We start from the raw sequence: 12,241 nt of genomic DNA on the forward strand, positions 1-12,241 counted from the left end.
CTCACTGTCTGTTGACCTGGCAACGGAGTGACTTCATTATTACCCACATCTCATGTTCTCTTTAAAGTCTGCATTATTACCCTAGCATTTGGAACTGCCTTTCAGACTCTTGGCCTCCAGTTTAGCCTTGGGTGGAGGGGCTACTGCTAGTTTTCCTGGGATCTTTATTCACTGGCTGATTTATTTGGTATTTCCTATTTCATATTGAAAAATTGCTTGTGATTAGTTTTTGCCAGCACATCAGGAAAGAAGACAAATGCTGCAGCATTCATCAAAAGTTCTAACCACTGTTTTGCTGCATGAAATGGTCACCCAGGCTTTGCCACAACCATGAATTATTACACTTGTTTTGGGCAGATTATGCTGGACATGGGGTTCCTTTTCCCTTACAGCCCTCAAGAACAGACCTCATCCAAGGACCCTCCTTTCGTCCTTCTCCCCTAGTCACTCCTGTGTAGCTGCAGTGATTTCTCAGAGGCCCCTTGCCTAGCCCTCAATGGAGACAGCTTTTCTCAGTTTGCCAGGGGGGCTACCTTAAATTTTTTGTTGTCGTTGTTTGAGACAGAGTCTCGTTCTGTCGCCCAGGCTGGAGTGCAGTGGCAAGATCTCGGCTCACTGCAACCTCCATCACCTGGGTTCAAGTGATTCTCCTGCCTCAGCCTCCCGAATAGCTGGAATTACAGGCATGCACCACCATGCCCAGCTAATTTTTGTATTTTTAGTAGAGATGGGGTTTCACTATGTTGGCCAAGTTTTTCTCAAACTCTTGACTTCAGGTTATCCACCTGCCTCGGCCTCCCAAAGTGCTGGGATTAGAGGTGTGAGCCACCCGGCTGGCCCATTAATTCTTTTGAAAGAAGCTACTCTGTGAACCACCTTATTCTACAACTAAATATCTCCTTGTCTATCACTGCTGGATCTGAACAGAACCTGTGAGTTCCAGCTCCTGCCCAGACACAGCCCTCTGCCCAGACACAGCCCTCTCCCGAAGGAGGATCTGACTACCTTCCTGATCCCTTGAACGAATCCACCGGACTCAGAAAGTTGGTCAGCAGGAGCCATCCAGCTCTCTGGGAATACAAGGATCATACAGTCATTGTCTCACAAAGGGGTCTGGAGTCTCAATGGGCCTGAGAAGACACAGGCAGATCAGTACATTTGAAGGGGAAAAAAAGAGATCCTCTTTTTATTGTTGTTGTTTTTTTTTTTTTTTTTTTTTTTTTTTTTTTTTTTTTTGAGATGGAGTCTCGCTTTGTTGACCAGGCTGGAGTTCAGTGGCACGATCTCGGCTCACTGCAAGCTCCACCTCCCGGGTTCACGCCATTCTCCTGCCTCAGCCTCCCAAGTAGCTGGGACTACAGGCGCCTGCCTCCACGACCGGCTAATTTTTTGTATTTTTAGTAGATATGGGGTTTCACCGTGTTAGCCAGGATGGTCTCGATCTCCTGACCTCATAATCCACCCACCTCGGCCTCCCAAAGTGCTGGGATTACAGGCGTGAGCCACCGCTCTCCGCCAAGAATCACACTTCTTGAGGATGAACCTGCTGAGAGTCAGGAGTCTGCTGGAGCTTTTCCTGGCTAGTAGTGGAGGAGGCAGGAAAGGGTGAACTACAAATGTGAATACATTTGAGGGGGCAGCATGATCTAAAGAGCATGTGGAGAGAAGAAAAAAAAACACTCCTACGTTTCTAATTGCACCATGAGTCAGTGCCATTTCTATGTGGTGGAATGAGTGCCCTGCTGGGTCCGGGGGAATGGTAGAAAGTTTTTCCGTCATCTCCATCCAACTGAGTCATGGACCCCCTGAGTAGAGATTGAGGTAAGGGAATGAAGTCACCACCCACCCCATTTCTTCCTGTTTCCTGGGTTTTCCTATCCCTTTATTTTGTCCTCCTGTTTGCCTGAGAGAACTGTGTTTCCTTTGTACTTCGGAGGGGCCAGATGAAAGCCTCATACTATGTCTGCTGGACAGGACACTGGAGCAAGAGAGACAGGATGTCTCTCTTTATTCTAGTGTCAGACCCAAACCAGTAACTTGGGATGTTCCTGTTTCAGGGATAAGTCACTTCCCTTGCTAGCCTCCCTGGGAGCCAGGAAGGCTTCTGAATAACCCCTAATGCCTGGGACAGCCCCCACAGCAGAGAGCTCTCCAGCTCAAAATGTCAATAGTGCCGAGGCTGAGAAAACCTGCTCTAGAACAAGGCAAATGTTACTACCCACACCTACCTGCAAAGGATCATGATAGAAATCAACTTTGGGCTCTGACCACCCTGAATTAGAGTAACCATGCTGCCTCTTACTGGGTCTATGTCCTCATAAAATATATTTAACCTCCATGAGCCTTAGGAGAGCCTGCCTCTGGGGAGGAATGAGTTTAAGCAGGGAATACTGATACCTAACTTACAGACCAGTTGTAAGGACTTAGAGAAACGGTATGTAAAGTGCCTAGCATCTGGTCCGTTGTAGGCTCTTGAAGTGTTAGTTTCCTTTCCACAGCCCTTTGTAACTTCTGCTTCTGAAATGACTTTAACCTAAACTATATAGTGCTAAGCAGCATAATTGTGTCCTAAAGAGCTTCTGAAAACATGGCAACAGAAAGAAAAATAAACTTACACAAACCCACATCATGTATAAGAGTTGGTGCCTCTTCTGTGTTGTGTAGGTAGGATGGGGAAATGTTGTCACCCCATTTCTGTAGAATCAGTGTACCTTTCCTGACCTCTTTGGGACTCTCTTGGAGAGTGAGCATCAGGAGTGGCCATTGACTGGGTATCTGGGTTGTTCCTGTGGCTCTATAAAGACACATGCCCAGGGAAGAGCAGAGCATGAGGATGGGTCTTCTGGAGAGAGCAATGGAGTGAAAGGCAGAAGATGTTGCTTCCAGAGCCTGACAAACTGCTTTCTGTGTGATGTGGGTAAAACGTGTACCTTCTGCTGGGTACAGACTCAATGTTAGGGCATGTGAGTTAGGAGGATCTTCTAGTAGGCTAATTTTGGGTATAAATCATTTAGCTTGCCTCTTCTGAAGCATTCCTGTCTTCATCTAAATTCTCATATTCTAGTGCTGCTGGAGGATTCAATGAATTAAGCTACCTCATAGGAAATCTGGGTCATTGCTGAGGCAGAGGGACAAAGTGTACTGGTGGGACTCCTACATGTCTCTTATCACTTCTGCTAGGGAGGGGCACACTCCATTTCCTCTCATCAATCATTGGCCACATCTAGTCACACGTGCAAGCCTGATGTCAGTGGAGTGGGGTCAGTGGGTCTACGAGGGGCCACGGGCACCAGCCAATCCATGTGACCTAACATAAGCTTCATAGGTCAAAGGGCAGGATTTCATCTCCACCATCTTCTTCCTTGATGTGAAGGGCTATTGAGTGAGGCCCGTAGGGCACAATACTGGGGAAGTGTAAAGCCATCATCTTCCAAATGGGAAGCTGCTGGTGATATTGTGGGGAAGGCAAGAGATAGAATCACATTCAAATTCTGCCACTTCTCTGGAGAGGGTTTAGTCCCTGTGAGAAGGAGCTTGGTCATCTGTGAAATAAGGCTTACCACATATCTTCTTCAGAAAACCTGTCAAGTACCTATGGGACATAGTAGGACTTCAACACGTAACACTCATGGCTGGCCTCAGCCTACTGCAATAATGCCCTATTACAGTGGCCTAGGGGTTGGGTCAGAAAAAACAGTTTAAAGCTGAACACCATTGGTTGAACTTTGCATGATTTTTTTTTTTTTTGGTATGAATCTCCTTGTGGCAGGCAGAATTTTAAAATGAGCTTCAATGACCCTCTCAATCTTGTATAATCCCCTCTTCTCTGAGTGTGGGTGGAACCAGTTAATAGCATGTGATATCATTTACATGATTATGTTCTGTTTTATGGTAAAAGGGTGACAGTTTGGCGGGGGGCTGACCCAATCAAATGAGCTTTTTAAAAGCAGATAATTTTTTTCTGGCTGTTCAGAGGAGAGGAAATCAAAGAATTCAACACACCATTGCTGGCTGGAAGAAGGAGGTCACATATCAGGGAACTGGAGTAGCCCCTAGGAGCTGAGAAGACTCTAACATCACAGCCGTCAAGCAAACTGGGAGGTGGGGTGTGCTGCAGTGCAATAGCCTTGAGAAAATAACTTCTCCCAGCAACAAGGATGATCTTGGAAGCAAATTTTTACCCAGAGCCTCCAGACAAAAGATCTCAGTCAAGTCTACATAGATACCTTGATTTCAGCTTTGTGAGCCCCTAAATTGAGAGCAAGGTCATACAGTGCCAGACTTCTGACCTACAGACCTATGACCTTATATGTGGATGTAGCTTTCAGCCACTAACTTTGTAGTTACACACTTAAGGAAAATTGATACATTCCAGTTAAATCAAACCCATATTCAATGCATATACAGTGTGTGTGCACATGTACACACGTGTGTGTAGATGACAACTGGAGGAAACACACCACCATGATTACAGTCTTCACTAGTCCATGGTGGGGTTAAATGTTATGAGTATGTGTATATTGGTATATGAGTGCATTTTCCATATTTTCTAAGTGCACAATGGGTTACTTGTTAATCAGAGATAAGGCCCATTAGAGATTTATTCATGTCAAATATGTTAGATTTCAGGCCTTTAAAAACTTATAATAAATACCATAATAGGCAAACATGTATACAACCAAGTCAAATATTACAGAGTAAATGCCTCTATGTATCTTCTCTGATTGTCTTACCCCTGAGGGAACCATTATCAAAATCAAAAATTTTTTTTTTACCATTCTAATGTTTTGTTCCATATTTATTATTCATGAACATAGTTATGCATTACACAACAGGGATACGTTCTGACAAATGTGTCATTGTGCAAACATCATAAAGTGTACTTACACAAACCTAGATGGTATAACCTACTATACATCTAAGCTAGACGGTATAGCCTATTGCTCCTAGGCTACAAACCTGTAGGAAGTTACCGTACTGTATACTGTAGGCAATTGTAACACAATGGTAAATAATCTAAACATAGAAAAGCTACAGTAAAAATACAATATTATAATCTAATGGGACCACCGTCATATATGCGGCTCATCATTGACTGAAATGTCGTTACAGGGCATGTGACTATACACTTCTGAACAGAACACATAATTTCTTCACATATTTTAAGCTCTAACTATAGAAGTAGTATATTTAGATACCACTTATGGAGATTTTTACGCTAAAAATAGCGTTTCTGAAGTTTCTTTAATCAGGCAATTTTGGAACTATATTTTAGCCACACTGCTGTGACCAGGTTTGCATACATGCAAAACTCTCTGAAGTGCAGACATGAGAGGGCTGCAGCTGACAGGGCCTTCCTTGCTTCTCTCATAGATGCTGTGCAGTGTCTCCGCAAAGAGCTTGTACCAATTTCTCCTCTCCTGGCAGTATGTGGAGTTCTCCTGACTCCATAATTTCAATTTAAACAGGACACAGCAAAAACACAAACTTACTGATCTGGTTGTCTTGCCAAACTCTACAATTATTCCAGGACATATCTTGAGGCATAAAGTGGAACCATTATGTTTGCATTAAAAATGCACATGTGAAATATGCCGTTTACATGGAAATAGAGAAAAATGAAACATTCTAACATTACAGCATAGAATATTTCATCAGCAAATATGAATAAAGTTGGGAAAGCCATTATTGCACAAATCTAAAAAAATGAGTGCTCTCATCTTGGAATTGGTTGGGATATTCACTAGTAAGGAGATTTTAACTTTCAACTAGACAGCAAATACTTAATATGTTAATTGGTCATACTCTTTGACAAAGATAATCATTTGTAGGATTGTGTCCTTTAGATACATCCTGGGAGAACTCTGCCATCATCAATAATGTTTCCCTACTGCTCAGGGCAGAGCTGACCATTTCCCTTGGTGCCTTGAGGACCCCTGACCCTGCTTCATCCATCCTGCCATCCAAACAAGAAAATCTCTTTCAAGGCTGGATGCACAGCCTCAATGAATCATCCATGGATCCACCTCAGGTGTTGATATACACCAGTGCTCATGTTCTTACTCCTGGAGGGATTTGTAGACCTCTGACCTCTTCCTTATCTGGAAGAAAACTTCCTTCCTATTCCCTTTCTGTGTCCTCAAAGGCCCTTCCCTCCCTACCAGGTGCAAGTAGGCCAACCCTTTCTTTAAGCTTAGATTTTCACAGAGGATGGAAGAAATAATGGCTTCAGACAGCTTCTGCTTCCATCCCTGCCATAAACCTCCCCTCAGGCAAGGGGAAGGGGGACAAAGCCTGGCTCCCTTCTGTAGGGAGGGTACACATGGGAAAACAGAAATTAACCTCACAGCGGTACATGTCTTGATACATTTGCTGAAGTGCTTTCACCAGCAACTCAAGGTACCCAAGCTGGCAGGTTCTATCCCTGACTTTGGCAGTGGGTGTGGTGAGAAACCTCTTTGCCATCCAGCTCTATGGTTAGGAGTACTTGCTTTGTAGTCACTTACATTCATGAAGAAAGGATAGTGATACCTCACTAGCAGGGCTGTCGAGATTAAATCCAACTATGAAGGTGAAGAACCTGGAACTGGGCACCTCTAAACAATCTGCTCCATAAATGGTAGCTGTCTTTCCTCCCTAGAGCAGGAACTCATGTGACAAATTTACCTGCCTTTTCAGCCAGGACCCCTTAACCAGCATGCACATCAGAGTCACTTTGATGAGCCTTTTCTAAACCCTCAGCTGAAACTCCCTCGTTGGTGGAAATAGGACTTCTGCACAAAGTCCATTCAAGTTATTAAGATGTAATAATACTGGCCTCAGAAAACGGACACATTGGTGTGGCACCAATAGGGTATATGAGTCTGTTTCTTCTTTATTTCACCAACACTAGTTATTAACAGCTTTTGTCTTGCCAACCTGAACTGCTCGTTTTCTCCATACCTGCGCCATTGGAAGTGTCATTCAGACTGTCGGTAGACTTACATATCCAGAGATTCCTCTCCTAGGGTTGCCAGATTTAGCAAATAAAAATACAGAATTCCCAGTTGCATTCAGATAAATGAAATAATATTGCATGCCACACCCAGAGAAACAGAACCAGTAGGGCATGTGTGTGTGTTTGTGATAGAGAGAGATTCATTTTAAGGAACTGTTTCACATGATTACTGGAGGCTAAAGGTCCAATCCCTGTATGGTAGGCTTGCAGACTGGAGAATAAGGCACATCCAATGTTGCAATTCAATTCTGAAGGCTATCTGTTAGTAGTATTCCCTTTTGCTCAGGGATGTCAGATTTTCTCTCTATTCAGGTCTCCAGATGATTGGATGAGGACCACCCACATTATAGAGGGCAGTCTGCTTTATTCAAAGTCCACGAATTTAAAGGTTAATCTCATCCAAAAACATCCTTACAGAAACACTCAGAATAATGATGATGAGATATATGGGTACCATGGCCCAGTCAAGTTGATGCATAAAATTAACCATCATACTTACATTAAAAATTATTCATTTTTATCTGGAATTTAGATTGAACTGGATGTCCTCTATTTTATCTGGTTACCCTAAACATGGGGACTCTGTGTTGAACCAAGGTGCTCCAGGAAGCAACCCCAGCTGAGCTGCAGGTGGCATCAGCACCAATTGTCCTTCATGTGAGTAAACTCTCTTGGATGTCCCAGTGGAGTGTAGCCTCACAGCCCCATGAAACAGACACCACATGCAGCAGAAAACAATTGCTGAGCTCAGTCAACACTCAGATTTCTGAAAGATAATAAATGGTTTGTTTTGGGGTGTTTGTTAGGTAGAAATGGTTATCTAAAACATGGTTGGGGTGAACTTTTCATCTTTTTCTGTACTTTGTTTTTTTTTTTTTTTTTTTTTTTGAGACGGAGTCTCGCTGTGTCTCCCAGGCTGGAGTGCAGTGGCGTGATCTCGGCTCACTGCAAGCTCCGCCTCCCGGGTTCACGCCGTTCTCCCGCCTCAGCCTCCCAAGTAGCTGAGACTACAGGCGCCCGCCACCACGCCCGGCTAGTTTTTTGTATTTTTAGTAGAGACGGGGTTTCACCATGTTAGCCAGGATAGTCTCGATCTCCTGACCTCGTGATCCACCCGCCTCGGCCTCCCAAAGTGCTGGGATTACAGGCTTGAGCCACCGCGCCCGGCCTGTACTTTGTTATCATTGGAGGTCAAAGGGATTCTCTTATCCTTGAAGGCTTGGTGGGACATTGTTATATTAATAATTTTGAGTATAGTTTCTGTGTTTGTTTATGTGTGTGTACAAATTTCTGAATATTTAATCAATTCCTTCTTGAAGGAATTTTCAATGGAAGCTATCACAATATATGATTTTCAACCTACTCTTTGAATTTAGAACCTAATTCCATGAGATGAGCCTCTATTGCAATCATATGAACTAAGCTACTGACAGAGTGTTGTCACAAATGACTCCACGGGGAAAGCCTCAGAGATTGGCTTTGGCTTAGTGAGTATTCATTCTGAACAAGGGTTATTTATGTACTTTGAGAAGTGTTTCTGAAAGAAGAGATCTTGAAACTCTTTCTCCTGCTACAGGGAATTGCCTTGCAAGGAAGCTACTTTCCATGAGAACATATAGACAGGACTCCTGCACCAGACAGCAGCTTGATATGCATTGCAGTCCTTGGCCTTTATGATTTTCCCATCATGGCACTACTTAGTGGATAAATCTTTTTCAATTTTGTGGATCCTTCATAGGAAGCCCACATGCCAGCAAATCTAAGTCATCTTCTCTAATATCTTCTTTATAAGGAATAAAGTCCATGTATTTTTCTTCTTTCATCTATTTACTACTTGATTTCAAGCTTAGACTTGAAGCAGTGAGGTAAATTGCTTAAACAATCCAAGCAATTTGGAGAAAGACAATAGAAATAGTTGAGCCAGTGTGGCACAGAAAGAGGAGTAGCACTGTGGGCCTATTGTAAGATCCACCTCTGGACTGGGCTCAGTGGCTCATGCCTGTAATCCCAGCACTTTGGGAGGCTGAGGCAGGTGGATCACCTGAGGTCAGGAGTTCAAGACCAGCCTGACCAACATGGAGAAACCCCGTCTCTACTAAATATACAAAATTAGCCGGGTGTGGTGGCGCATGCCTGTAATCCCAGCTACTCGGGAGGCTGAGACAGAATAATTGCTTGAACCTGGGAGGCAGAGGTTGCAATGAGCCAAGATTGCACCATTGCACTCCATCCTGGGCAACAAGAGTGAAACAGTGAAACTCCATCTCAAAAAAAAAAAAAAAAAAAAGATCCACCTCTGAGGGCAGGGAAGAACAGGTGCCCCTGAAGAGCAGCTTACTACCAAGAATTTTGAAGGGAGGCAGCCTGGGTAGTGCAGCCCCTTTTTCTTCTTCCCAGCTCACCAATTAGATAAGTTCCTCCTGTGACAGAACAGGATTGAGTGTATAGAGAGTCTAGAAATGTTGTGGTCATGAATGTCCCTCCACATGCAGGAATGAAGGATAATAATTTTCTCAAGACAAACCATTGTATGGTTGAATTGATTAGGTTCCTGTCTACTAAATGACTGTATTATTTTAGGCTTACATTACTGAAATAACTCTGAGATATCTTAAATGACATATTTTGTTGTTCCTAGATCTTTTAGTCACATGATTATAGATAGTCTTAGTTTTCTGCCACAGATGGATAACTGCTTTAGTATGGTGTGTGAATTGTACATGCTCCTCCTCAGTGAGTTAGCTCATCTCCAAGAGCTCCAGGTCTCTGTGCACTGGTGATATTCCTCTACTGTCACTTTTAAACAAAACTATTGACAACCGGGACTTTGTTCCATCAAACCTGGCAGAATTCTATCAATTGGCTCCGTCCCAGCCTAGTTCCTCTAATTATTATAGCTACCCAGGAAGCCGCCTGAAGAGTGAAGGCATTTTCTCTTAGTGAAAGGCAAGGAGTCAAAAGGCCACTCTACGGCATTTCCGGTGTGCTGGACCAGCCTGCGTATCACGGTTGCCATAGAAACCTGACGTCATTGCGGCGACCGTGGAGACTTTTAAAATAGAGGCCAACATGACCGGGCAAGAAGAGCAGGGTCCTTCCTTCAGGTGTTTGGGACTCAACTGAGGGTGTGGGTGCCCCGCGGTGGGGGCTGAACCTTCCTGGGGTGTGGAGAGACGAAGGAGCCCAGATCCAAGTTCCTTCGTTCCCGCTTTGGCACAAGTTGCCCGGGCGGTCTCATGAGAGAGAGAGAGAGCTGGGACCCTCCTGGCCCCAGTGAGTGTGGTGTCTTGCTCTGGGTGTCCTGGGGCAACTTTCTATATAAAGGCGGGACGTGGGGAGGATGAGACAGGTAAGGACTCTCTGAGCCCAGCCTCTCCTGTAAAATGAGAATGAGAATGCTCACCCACAGGATTGCTGCAACCTGCAGTGATAATACAGGTGCAAGATGATAGATAGCCCTGTGGTTGTTATGGGACGATGGGTGCTTTATGGATTCAGTCTATTTCTTATTCTTTTATTTTTTTAAAACAACACAAATTTATTATTTTACAGTTTTGGAGTTCAAAAGTCCAAAGTGGGTCTCACTGGGCTAAAATCAAGGTGTCAGCAGGGCTATGTTCCTTCTGGAAGTTCTAGTGTAGAATGAATTTTCGTTTTTTTCCAGCTTCTAGAAGCTGCTTGCATTCCTTGGCTCATGCCTTCACATTACTCTGACCTCCATATTGTGGTCACATCTACTTCTCCGATTTTATTGCCTCCCTGTTTCCCTCATAAAGACCCTTGTAATTATATCAGGCCCACCCAGATGATCCAGAATAACCTCACCATTTTAAGATCATTAACTTAATCACACCTGTAAAGTTCATTTTACCATGTAATGTAACATATTCACTTGTTCCAGAGACTAGGACATGGATTTCTTTGGGGTAGAGGAGTGTTATTCAGCCTACAGCACAGTTGTATATTAGATACTGTGATGGATAGCCTCAATTTGTCTCTTCAAAGCTACACTCCACCCCTCACCACCCTACTCTGTGCTCCACAGGTCTGATCCTTATAGACTACACCAACTCAGATCCCTTCTCCTTAGGCTTCCAGTTGGGTTTGGCCAATGGGAGATACTAGCAAGTGAGTGAGGGAAAGATGGGGTATGTGTCCCCACTGCCAGATTCCTTGGTGTTGGGCTACAGGTTGGTAGTAGTTGTGTTCCTCTACCAAGGGCTCAGGCCATTTCCCCATTCTTTTTTAAAGTTGTTATTAGGTGATAAATGGAAAGGAGAAGAAAAGGCCCTGGTGAGAAACTCATTGTACCTTCTGGTTGTTATGATCACTAACCAATTGTATCAGTGTCATTGGTCACTAACTCAGTGCCCAGCATGGTTGCAGGCACAGAGTCATTTCAATAAAGCATAGTGATTGCTGGAGCCTGTCTCTCCCCAGGAAGCACCTCATGGGGGCAACTAAACTTATATCAGGTGTCTGAAGGAGGTGGGTTCTGATGATCTGGGTCATGATGGCTGCTGAAGCTTTTACTTCAGACTTGAAGGACAGCAGTCCTCAGGAGATCTCTAGCACTTCCATCCTTGGTGGGATATGATTCCTGGCTCAAGTGAGTTCATAGATCTGAACAGAAGTGTGTTATAGAATAGTAAGTGTGTAGTTCACAAAGTAGTCTAAAAGTAGAGCAGGCACTTTGATCTCATCATTGGAAAAGAGGCTCAACAGGTGGACTCCATTGCGTGCATCAGCAGCTACATGCTTTGTAGTATCCCTTGAGGCCCATTTGGAGATACCTTTCTTAAAGCAATCAATTGTTCAGTTGGGGAAGGAACTTGATATTTAACATGCATTTGCAATAAATTTACACATAGTTTTCTGACTGTATAAATAATAATTCATTATTCCCATGTATCTCGGATGGAAGTTGAAATATGCAGTTGGTTAGAAGATCTTCATAGCAATTTGAGATTGTAATATGCATGCTTTCATGGTTAGCGTGTTTTCATCCATTCTGCAATGTAATTTTTTAAGAGGCCAGGAATTTACTAAGTGTTAGTTAAATGTCAGGTACAAGAATTTAGTATTTTTGAAAATAACGATTACTTGATAGTTTGCCCAATTATAATGATACCTAGTCACATCTCCTAAAATAACCAGATAAGCCTGAGTATTATTATTATTATTTCCAAGGAAATAACATTTTCAGTTCTATATTACCTGGGCTCCCTACCCCTCCTACTGCGC

At 43.5% G+C, this 12,241-nt stretch overlaps 1 long non-coding RNA gene across 2 annotated transcripts in view; it reads left to right on the forward strand.

Moving 5' to 3' along the window:
* Window positions 1-10,024: 10,024 nt before the first annotated feature.
* The window catches only part of LOC126946078 (uncharacterized), a 55,381-nt gene continuing 53,164 nt past the window's right edge, over window positions 10,025-12,241 (forward strand). For both annotated transcript variants that reach the window (XR_007722579.1, XR_007722580.1), the window contains exon 1: window positions 10,025-10,346. This is a non-coding gene — a long non-coding RNA (uncharacterized LOC126946078). The remainder of the gene's footprint in view (window positions 10,347-12,241) is intronic.

This window comes from Macaca thibetana, chromosome X, assembly GCF_024542745.1.
Source record: "Macaca thibetana thibetana isolate TM-01 chromosome X, ASM2454274v1, whole genome shotgun sequence".
Classification (NCBI taxonomy): domain Eukaryota; kingdom Metazoa; phylum Chordata; class Mammalia; order Primates; family Cercopithecidae; genus Macaca; species Macaca thibetana.